This window comes from Mesocricetus auratus, unplaced genomic scaffold (assembly GCF_017639785.1).
Source record: "Mesocricetus auratus isolate SY011 unplaced genomic scaffold, BCM_Maur_2.0 Super-Scaffold_15014, whole genome shotgun sequence".
Taxonomy (NCBI): Eukaryota; Metazoa; Chordata; class Mammalia; order Rodentia; family Cricetidae; genus Mesocricetus; species Mesocricetus auratus.
Genome location: NW_024429186.1, coordinates 19,702,299 through 19,712,376, shown reverse-complemented (window position 1 = coordinate 19,712,376; position 10,078 = coordinate 19,702,299). Strand labels below are relative to the sequence as shown.

Below are 10,078 nucleotides of genomic sequence, written 5' to 3'. Positions count from 1 at the left end.
CTGGGTAGCTTTCATCAAGTTGAAGTTACCTAGCATTTTCCAAACATTCCTAGCATCACTCAAGGGGACGGAGAATGCCAAATAACTGAGGCCATTTTCTCTAGGTCTAAAGAGTCAGATACTTAAGTGTCGTCGGTTGTTAGCTAAAGAGCCGGACCACACCTGGGGTCTTGGAATAGGTGCTAGTTCTGGAGCTCGTGTTGGAGAACTGTGGAAATTAAAGGGTGATGTAGTGGGTTTGGGATAGAGGGATGAGAAGGTGGTAACCAAGAAAGCTAACATACATGGAGCTCCAGATGGTACAGGTGCTATGCAACATTCTTTACCTTCTGGAAAGCTCCTATCTACCCTCTGTTCAGGCTGCAGAGCCACCTCCTACTGTAAAGGCTACAGGTGCCAGACGCCTCCTTCCTTAGACCCCTCTGTGGCTAGAATACATATGTGACTTCCCCACCCAGATTCGTGGCCAAAGTTCAGTCACCTCATAAAGCAAGCAAGAATTTGGTTCATCTCTAGGAGTCCATTAAGTGTTATTAGTTCTAGCATTGTTCAAACAAAGTCCAAAGTATGCCTTCAGATGCAAGGTAATCTCTCAACTGTAACCCAATATACAATAGAGTTTGTATCCATCCTGTATACAATGGCATGGAGTAAACATCCCCACTCCAAAGTGAGGATGTCACGGGAACATCAGACCAAAGCAATCCCAAAACCCAGTCATGGAAACACAAAAACCTGCAACTTTACATGGTCAGGCTAGGAACAAAGTGTGGCAGAATTGTGCACGTGATTCTTGATTTACAACCATGTAAAATGAAGATGTTATAAGACCATGACTGCACTGGGGTTCCTGAAAGCTGCAGAGACCAGGCAATATATGACGTGGTTTGATTCCGTGCAATGAGGCGGTTCTCAACCTATGGGTTGAAACTCATTTGAGGATCAAATGGCCCTTTCCCAGGGGTCACCTAAGACCATCTGCATATCAAATATTTACATTATGATTCCTAACAGTAGCAAAATTACAATTCAACTCCAAGTCTCTACTCACGGTCACTGAGCTGGCTCCTGGTCCCTTGTGTCACCTTTCTCCTGTCACCTCCTCCTCTCATTCCCTACTCTCCTGCCATATTGCCTGTGTTTCCGACCCCTGGAATCCATTGGGTTTTCCCTCTGCCCAGAAAGTTTTGCACCTTGGACTGGCACTGTCTCACAATGTGCATAGATACCCACTAGCTGTCCATTGCTAGAACCTCCTGCTACAGAGATCATCTGCTCTACTTATTCAGTTGACTCCATATTGTACTGAAGGGTCCATGGGAGGAAAGTCCTTACATGGTCAAGTTTATCCTCGAGTTCTATCCTAGAACAGTGTTACTTTATCATGAGTACTGGGTGAGGGGATGGAGTTCTTCGGGGAATTGGCTGTATGACAGGTTTAAAGTTCTCCAAATTCATATGGCGAAAACCCTTGTAGACCTATATAACATTGATGGTGGTGGTGGTGATGGCATCAGTGGTGGGGAAAACACACATGGCAGAGAAAAAGCCCTCACTAAGCGATGTTCTTTCTGCCATTAATGTTTTGTAGACTACTTGATGCTCAGTCAGCTAGCTCTGCCCAGTGAGGTAAGTTATAGTTCACATTTGTCTCTTTTAGGAGGCGGCGATGAAACCCCCTAGGTGGGCTTCTGGGAGTGTTCCATGCGACACACTTATGAAGTGCTAGGCTTCCGAGGAGCTTTGAGGAGCATAGGCCTAGTCCGCTCCTCATCACTTGCCCTATGGGAAGAAAATAGCTTGAGAGTGAAGTTCAGTTCACTGAGTAAAAGCAGTGGGATTTGGGGGCTTAGATGCTACTGTGTCAATACCCAGTCTGTCCTCACTAATGTAATGGCATGTACATCTCGAACCTTACTGCATTCCAAGACTTTTGCTTACGTGATCTCACTTGCTTTTTTCAGTATATAAGGCAGATTTGATTACTATTCTTATTTTGCAGAGAAGAGAACAAAGAGATTTAAAAAAGGAGGAACAACTTGCCCAAAATCTGTTAGACAAAAATGGAAGATTTTAAAATCTGAATCCAGGCAGTCTGACCTCAGAGTCTAGGCTTCTAATCACTGACCCATGCATTTAAGCAACATTCCATTTCATGCCTTCAGTTGTTTCAACAGCAGAGATGAAGCATAAAATCTCATTGCTGTGAAGAAATGTCTCCCCATGGTTATCAGAAGAACATCTTTGAGATAAACCCACTTAAGGGGATGCTGTCCTGACGGGTTCCTCTTTGTCTTTGAAGCACTAATTGAATGATCCTGGAAGCAGTTCTCTTTCTTGGAGCCTGTCTGCCATTCTGTCTGCTAATTTTAAAATGTATGGCTCTCTCTGTGCTAGACCCGAGGCCATATTGATTCTTGAATATGCGCCACTAATTGCTGAGTGCCTGCCTCTACCAAGCAAGAACAGGGATGAAAAAAAAAAGCTTGCATGTCAATATTTGTTACTAACCTTGACAAATAATCATTTTAAGTGATGGTGACTTTTTCCTCCTCTAAAGCTTTAATTACTGGCTTGCACACACTGCAATCATTTTGTTCTTGTGTGTGTCTAATAGTCTGTAATCCATTTTAATTACATTCTTTGCTTATCAAGATTAGACTTCCAAACAAGGATAGAACAAAATTTAACTTCTGCCTTTTCTCTGTTTCATTCTCCTAGTCAGTGCCTCAAAAACACTCAGGGATTTGAAACCAGCTTAAAGATAAATTTTGCTCTTTGTGCTTAACGCAAGCAAAGAGAACGATTCCTAAGTCTCTGGGTGCCTTTTTCCAATCTGTTGGTTCGTTGACGAGAAGGGATGGACACATTTACTTGCTCTATTAAACTTGGAATGAGAAACTTGTGGAGAACTTTGACAGGACACAAGCGGGAGAGAGAAGTCTCTCTTTTCATCTGGGTGGTAAGTGGAAAGGTGTGGTGTTAAAATCCATTGGCTTTGTGCATTTTATGTTTTGTGTATCTTTCCATACATGAGCTACAATCCCATGAAAATATTATGTAATTTTATATCATATAAAAAATCAGGACTGGATGATCCTCAGGGTTGCTCTGTCATCTAAGTGTGACTAAACACTTCTTGTGTCTGCCTAACATCTAACATTCTTACTTACTAGGTGTGGGCCCACTAGAAAAGAAACCGGAGGGATCTAGGCGGTCCCACAGAAAGACTGTGTGACTTCCCTAACAGTCCCCATGCATAAATCCCCACGCAGTGACTGGGAAATGCAGCCTGACTAGAAGGCAGATCTGGTAAAGCCCCAGCTAGTTCAGATGGAGGTGCAGAGAAACACTGTCCACCCCAGGAGTGCGTCACCCTGAGCAGGAACGGGCAGAGCCAGGGTGAGCACGCTACGGGTCTGCCTCCAAGCTCCCTGCAGGAATGTGTTTCAGAGCCCGGAACTGGAGCGATGGGAATGGCAGGCTTTGCCACTAGGCAGTTCCTTTTTCATGAAAGGTATACTATAAATATGTCACAACTGGAGAGGAAATGCCCTTTTCTGGTGGCCAGCAAACCTGCCTTCAGAGTTGTGGACGCCATGTTTAACGTTTGACCCCAGAAACATGGTGGGCCTGACTTCCTTCAGTGCCCTTCAATCTCCGAATCTGTCCCTTGTCCTATGATTGTCTCTGGGCCACTTTGAGACCGTTTAGTTTTATTCACTAGAACCTCTTTTTAATTTCTAATGGAACCTCTTTTTTAGTCTTTCTAACGGAAGATTCCAGTTTTGTGTAGACATCCGACTTATGCCCTCCTCGCCCCTCCACCTCCCTCCTCTTCCCCCCTGCTGTATTTCTATGTGGTCAGCTGCATTTCCTGTTTCCATTGCTTCACCTCTGTGATTAGCTGCATTCCTAATCAGAGTGAAGGGAGAGTTCTCCGCTGGACACACCCCCCTCAGCCTGTGCCCTCCCCTGCCTTCCCCACCCCTCCACTCCTTTGATGGAGAGTGACTGGGAGGACACAGAGTTAAGAGTTCAGTTGACACTGTGAAGGGAGAGCCTGGAGCAATTAAAACCCTTGTGGGAAGCTCGAGAACAAAGCTAACCCCGTAGAAGACAAGGGTGGAAAGGACAGAGCCCAAGACTCCCAGAGGATGTCTAAATCCAGAATCCGTGTCTGAATCCTAACCTGGCCTTCTCGATTGTACCTGTCCCCAAATTCTTTTCCTTAAGCTGTTCTACGCTGCTTTCAACTGATTTTGTTCTAACCAAAGTCCAACTATCGGGTTTTAAAGATACTCATTTGGACCTCCCCGCCCCCCAGCCGCTGCCCTCTTATTTGCCAAAGTCCCTGGAGTAACCATCAAATTAGTCCCAGATGGTTCAGTAACATCAGCCAAGCACTTTCAAAATAAAAATAAAAAGCAGTATTTTTGTTTTAATTAAATCCACACAGTAAGGTTCCTTCTCCCTATAATACTACCAAGCACACACACACACACACACACACACTGTCACTAGGTGTTGCTCACCTTGTTTTTCTTTTTCTTGTCTTCTCCTTCCTCCCTCCCTTCGTCCCTTTCTTCCTTCCTTTCTTTCATTTGAGACAGCCCCATGACTGTCCTGGAACTCTCTCTCTCTGTAGACCAGGCTGGTCTAGTACTCGCAGAGTGCTGTCTACTCCTGCTTTCTGGGTGCTGGGACAAAAGGGCACGTGCACCACCATACCAGACTCTCTTTTGAGGCAGAAGCTCTCACTAGCCTGGAACTCAGCAAATAGCTGAGGTTGTCTGGCCAGGGAAATCCAGAGTTGCACCTGCCTCCACCTCTGCCTCTGCCTCCCTAAGGTTGGGGTTTCGAGCAGGCAGTGTCACACCCAGCTTTGTTGCTTTGTTTTGACGTGGGTTCTGGGCACCCAACTCAGGTCCTTAATCTTGCAAGGCAAGCGCTTTACTGACTGAGCTATTTCTTACATGTCTGTGAAACAAATTCCCCAAAGCCCAAAGGCACAAAACAACAGTATCTTTCCATTTCTCATGTTAGTGGTGGTCTGGAGTGGGAGTTGGGGGGAATCAGAAATTGGGAAGAATGCAGTGAGGTCATTTGTTCCTAACCCTAAACCCTCATCTGGGAAACACTGACGATGGTGACTCCTCTGAAGGCGTGCTTTTGAGAATGGCTAGGGTTGACTTTGGCAGAAATCTTAATGGGACAATGGACTTCAATACTTACACATGGTTCCTCCAAGGCCTTGGCTTCCTTACTGCTTGGTGACTGAGTTGTGAAGGTAAAGGGGAGGGAGGGAGGCAGAGGGAGGAAGGGGGAGGTAGAGAGAGGGAGGGATGGACAGAGACTACTTTCTTATTAGAGGTATCATCACTTTGGTAAATTCTTTGGTTCTTTTTTGTCAGTATCAGCAGACTTCCAAGTTCCCATTGCTTCTGAGCTGGGATGTTCTCCAAATTACTGGAGATCACCTTGAACGTGCATCCTTCCTTTTAAACTCGCTTATCTTTCTGGGGTCTTTTTCCTAGTTTGCGGTGCTTTGTATGAGCCCCGGTTGATATGGAATCCTTACTCCCAGTGATCTATTTGCCCAGTCTTCTGGGTCTCTCTGTGAAATTTTCCCACATCAACCACCTTGCCATTCTGACAGGTCTCCCAAAAGCCTCTGATCTCCAAGGTCCCCTTCCTCCTTGTGCTTCTATGGAGGAGTTCCTATCCTCCCATTGCTCAGAGGCAGGGTTGACTCTGTACCCCGTCAAGTGTCCTGACTCCTGCTTTGCCCACTTTTCCTCCCCTGTCCTTGTAAACAGCCGCTATATTAGTCATGCACCCAGGTCCCCACCTTCTCACCTTGATTTAGTTTATCTGCTTTTTATAATGATCTCTCCATACCCTCCCCAGCTGCTTCAACTGGAATCACTCTCTGGTTTCCTAGGATTCCAAAGCTCCGCCTCTTTATTTTCTATAGCATTTATGCTTTAGAACTTGTACAGCAAGAGAAATTTATCACCTGTGTTTTTAAATAACTCATTTCATTGTAACCTAGCTAGCTGTGTTTTACAGATGAGCAAACTGGACTGGGTGAGGGACTCGGTTTAACCAAGGCCTGCCAACAAGAGCCAGCTGTGACCGTTCTCAGGCAGTCACGTGAGAGCACAAGCCACCCAGAACGGTGAGGATGGGCTGTCCCGTGTTGTATCTGTCTCCTTGTCTCTACACTTGACTGGAACAAAGCATAGGCCATTGTGAGGAGACAGGGGAGGGGAAGCCAGCAGCTTCTGCTCACTGTGCTCAGAGCCTGAGCACACTTCACCAGGTCAATCCTGCAGTCTGTGGAGTTGCTCAGACAAAGCCTGCTAGTGACTGTCCTTGAACTATGAAATTCCTGGAACTGTAGTACTTCACTATTGGAGAGTGAGTGGAAAGTCAGGGACCAAGTAGAGTAGGTGGAAGTTATCTCCACTAGAGGAAGTTGAAAGGGATAGAGGAGTCCTAAAATGATGACGTGTTGTTGGGCATGTTAACGGTATGCTGACAGCAACAGATCTACTGAGCTGTATACTTATTCAACCACTAAACAAAATCGAAGTGCTTCCTTATTACAAGACACCTCCTCAGAGTTCTTAATATGGCGATGTATGTGGTGGACTCCAAGGGGAAGGCTTCTTAGGCAGCAGCTCCTGGCCACTCAGTTCCATGTGTTCTTAGTGTGTGCATTTAGAAGCTTCGGTGCTGCTCCAAGCCGTGGCAATAGCATCCCGAGTGCATAGATGAAGGATACGCTAGTTGTTCCTTTTGTTCTGAAGAGTTAAGACAGGTGCAAGGCACCTTCTAGACGAAGAGTTATTAAAGAAGGAAGCACGGAAAGTAAGGAGCTCGACTCTCAAGCAGAGGGGTCAAGTCCCACAGGGTTAGGACAAAATCTTGGGAAGTCATTTAAATGACAATATAACTCTTCAGTAGTGATTTATTGGGTATGACACCAAATGTACAAGCAACGGAGGCAGAAGATAGATGAGTTGGTTGACATGTGACATCGATGTTAGGGATTTCACCAGAATGAAAAGGCAGCACACAAAATAAGAGAAAATATTTGCAAATTATATATATATACATACATACATACATACATACATATGGACTTGTACACAGGATATAGAAAGAACTCTTGCAACTCAGTCTTAAAAAGATGAATGACCCAGTTTGAACAATTGGCCAAGGATCCAAATAGATGCTTCCACATGGAAGCAAGATAAATGGGCGATAGTCAGGGAGGCCCAGTATCATTTGTCCACAGGTAGATGAGGTGCAATTCCACATCCATTTCCATACAGAGGACTAATAACAATATGTGGCACAATGATGTGGCAAAATGGGAGCTAGTGGTAACATAAAATGTCACAGACACTTCAGCAGAGCCTGACAGTTCACTAAAAGGTTGGGTGTTCATTTGCCACATGATTCAGAAACTTGACTCCCAAAAGAAATAAAGGGTATGTTCACATTCAAATGTGTTTGTAAATGCCTTTGCTTCATTGTTTGTAATAACCCATCAGCTAAGAAGTATGTAAACCAATGAGGCATATCCATGCAATGGCGTATTGGCTTTAAAAAAAATAAGGAAATGAAGAATTTACAGATGGACCCTATAACAAGCAGGGACTCTGGTGAGATCATGTTGTGAAATAAGTCAGTCACAGTGGACCACGGTTTGTTTGATCCCACTCACTTTGTAATGTCCTGAGTAGCAAGTCTATAGCCAGCATATAGAAGAGGGAGCAGAGCTACGTGGGGAAGGAAAGAGAAGGGGGGGGCAGTAGAAGGATGTCTACAGGGTCCTTGTCATATTGGTGGAGAGGTAATGAAAAATGACCATCCACTCCATCAAGCAATAAATGCACAACTGTGAATTCATCAGAACCATGAAATCATATGTGTTAAGTGGGTGAATCGCATAGCGTGTGAATTATTTCAATAAAACACTTTTCCTCTAACAATACAACACTAGTCTGATTCTAGGTATTCCACTACAGAACTACCAAGTATGGCGGCTGGAATTGGTTTGACCAACAGGACATGAGCAAGTGTTTTATCTGGAACTTCCTAGAAACAACTGAAAGAGAATGGACTGTTAGAATACTTGGACTTTTGACCTTCTTTAGTTTCAGTAACTGGCCTGAAACTCACATAAAATGACTAACGACTACTTGGGGACTTGAGCTGACTTTGAAGCTGGAAATCGCATACTGAAAAAGAGAAGGCAAACTTGGAGCTTGGGTCTTCGTGGTCTTGGGAGACGGGTGGCGGGGACATCAACATCCTTTGACTGCTTGCTGTGTGTGTGATGGGAGTATGCATGGGAGTACACGCAGAGGACAAAGATGATGCTGGGTGTTAGGAGTCTTCCTTGATCGTTCTTTACCATTCATTCACTCATTCATTCATTCGTCTCTCGCTGAACATGGAGCTCACTGTTTCAGCGAGGCTGGCTGGCCAGTGAGCTCCGGGATCTTGTCCCCAGCTGTGGTTACAGTTTCATGCCACCACATTCAGCTTTTACATGGTACTGGGGCTGGGGTCCTTGTGTTTTCACAGCCACCCACCAAGCCACCTCCTCCGCCCCCAACACTTCTTTGTTTATTGTTGCTGTAAACAGGGCCTTGCTATGCAGCTGGGGCTAACTCAATCACATTGCAACCTGTCTACCTCTGCCTCCTGAGCGCTGGGTTACAAAAGTGCACCGCCACATCCGGCCTTAGACTTCTTAGATCAGCGACAAACTTCTGTCTTGTTTAAGTTCCTGCTGTTTTTAATTTTCTTTTAACCAGGCGGCCTAATCCTCTGTAGCTAAAAGTGTGTTCCGAGGAGCCAATACTCAAAGCCATTTCCCTCCCTCCCACAGTATGTTTGCGTTCCATAGACTAAATGACGTTTGGGTCCAAAACAAGGAAATTAGTTCATGAATTCAGAAAACAAGACTGTCTTAATTATGTGTGCCAAGCCCTGGGAGCCAGCCCAGCACTCAATGTTTTTTGTTTTGTTTTGCTCGTTTGTTTAAGCTAAGATACAGAGTCCCTATGGAAAGAAAGAAAGGAGGATGGCAGCATAAATCAACAATGGGTGTTTTATTGTGACAAGATGCCTGACCAAAAAATACCTCAAAGAAGAACTCGGCTCACAGCTCAAGGGTGTAGTCCATATTGGTGATGTCATGGTGATAGGAATGTGAAGCTGCCGCTCACACATCAGTGTCAGCGGCAGTCAGGAAGCCAAGCTGGTGAGCACTGGAGGGAGTCCTCCTTCCTCCACAGTCTGATGGCACCCCCATTCAGGTGGTCTACCTAGCCCAATTAACTCACCCTAGAAAATCTCTCAAAACATTCCCAGAGTCTGGTCTCCTGGGTGATTCTAGATCCTGCCAAATTGTCAATCAATATAAATCATTATAGAGGGATTGTTAGATGTTGAAAACGTTGAGGAAGTTTTACTTAATTCTGCCGGGGGTGGGCCGGAGCCACGGAAAACCCACGAATGCTTGGCAAAGATTCGTCTGTACATATGCTATAGTAAGTGGTTAGATTGCGGCAAGCTAAATTTCTTCAGTGGGAGAAGAGAAAGCAGACACAATGAGCCGTTCCAGACATGGAGATTAGTTCACAACCAGCACTCCTAGAGTAGAGCCCCTGAGGACCCTCCAAGAGATGAGGGGACCTAAATGCATCTGTTCACACAAATGTGGAAAGACGGGAGTTTCTTGCTAATTAAAATGAGCCTTTCTGTCAGCTTGTCACCCTCATTGCCTTGTGGGATGGCTGTCATCACTCGGGGTTCTGGTTTGGCTTTGTTCTGTGTTGCCCACAGAAACTGGAAATGTGGATTGTTCACCTAGAAGCCAAATTGGGTATTTTCTATTAGTGATGTTTTCCAAGGAGCTTCAAAAATCCATATTTCAACACCTTGTCTGGTTCTTATAACTTTCCTTTAGGGTGGGTGAGACTGAAGAGTCTCCCCAGTTCTCAGAAAACACATCTGCCTTGGCTCTTTGGTACAGCCTAGAGTGAAATGCAGA

At 45.1% G+C, this 10,078-nt stretch overlaps 1 long non-coding RNA gene across 1 annotated transcript; it reads left to right on the top strand.

The window, feature by feature from the left end:
• Positions 1-2,727: 2,727 nt before the first annotated feature.
• Positions 2,728-9,791, top strand: LOC121139277. Its single transcript, XR_005876190.1, has 3 exons — positions 2,728-2,962; positions 6,073-6,181; positions 8,043-9,791. It is a non-coding gene; the product is annotated as an uncharacterized LOC121139277 (long non-coding RNA).
• The last annotated feature ends 287 nt before the right edge of the window (positions 9,792-10,078 follow it).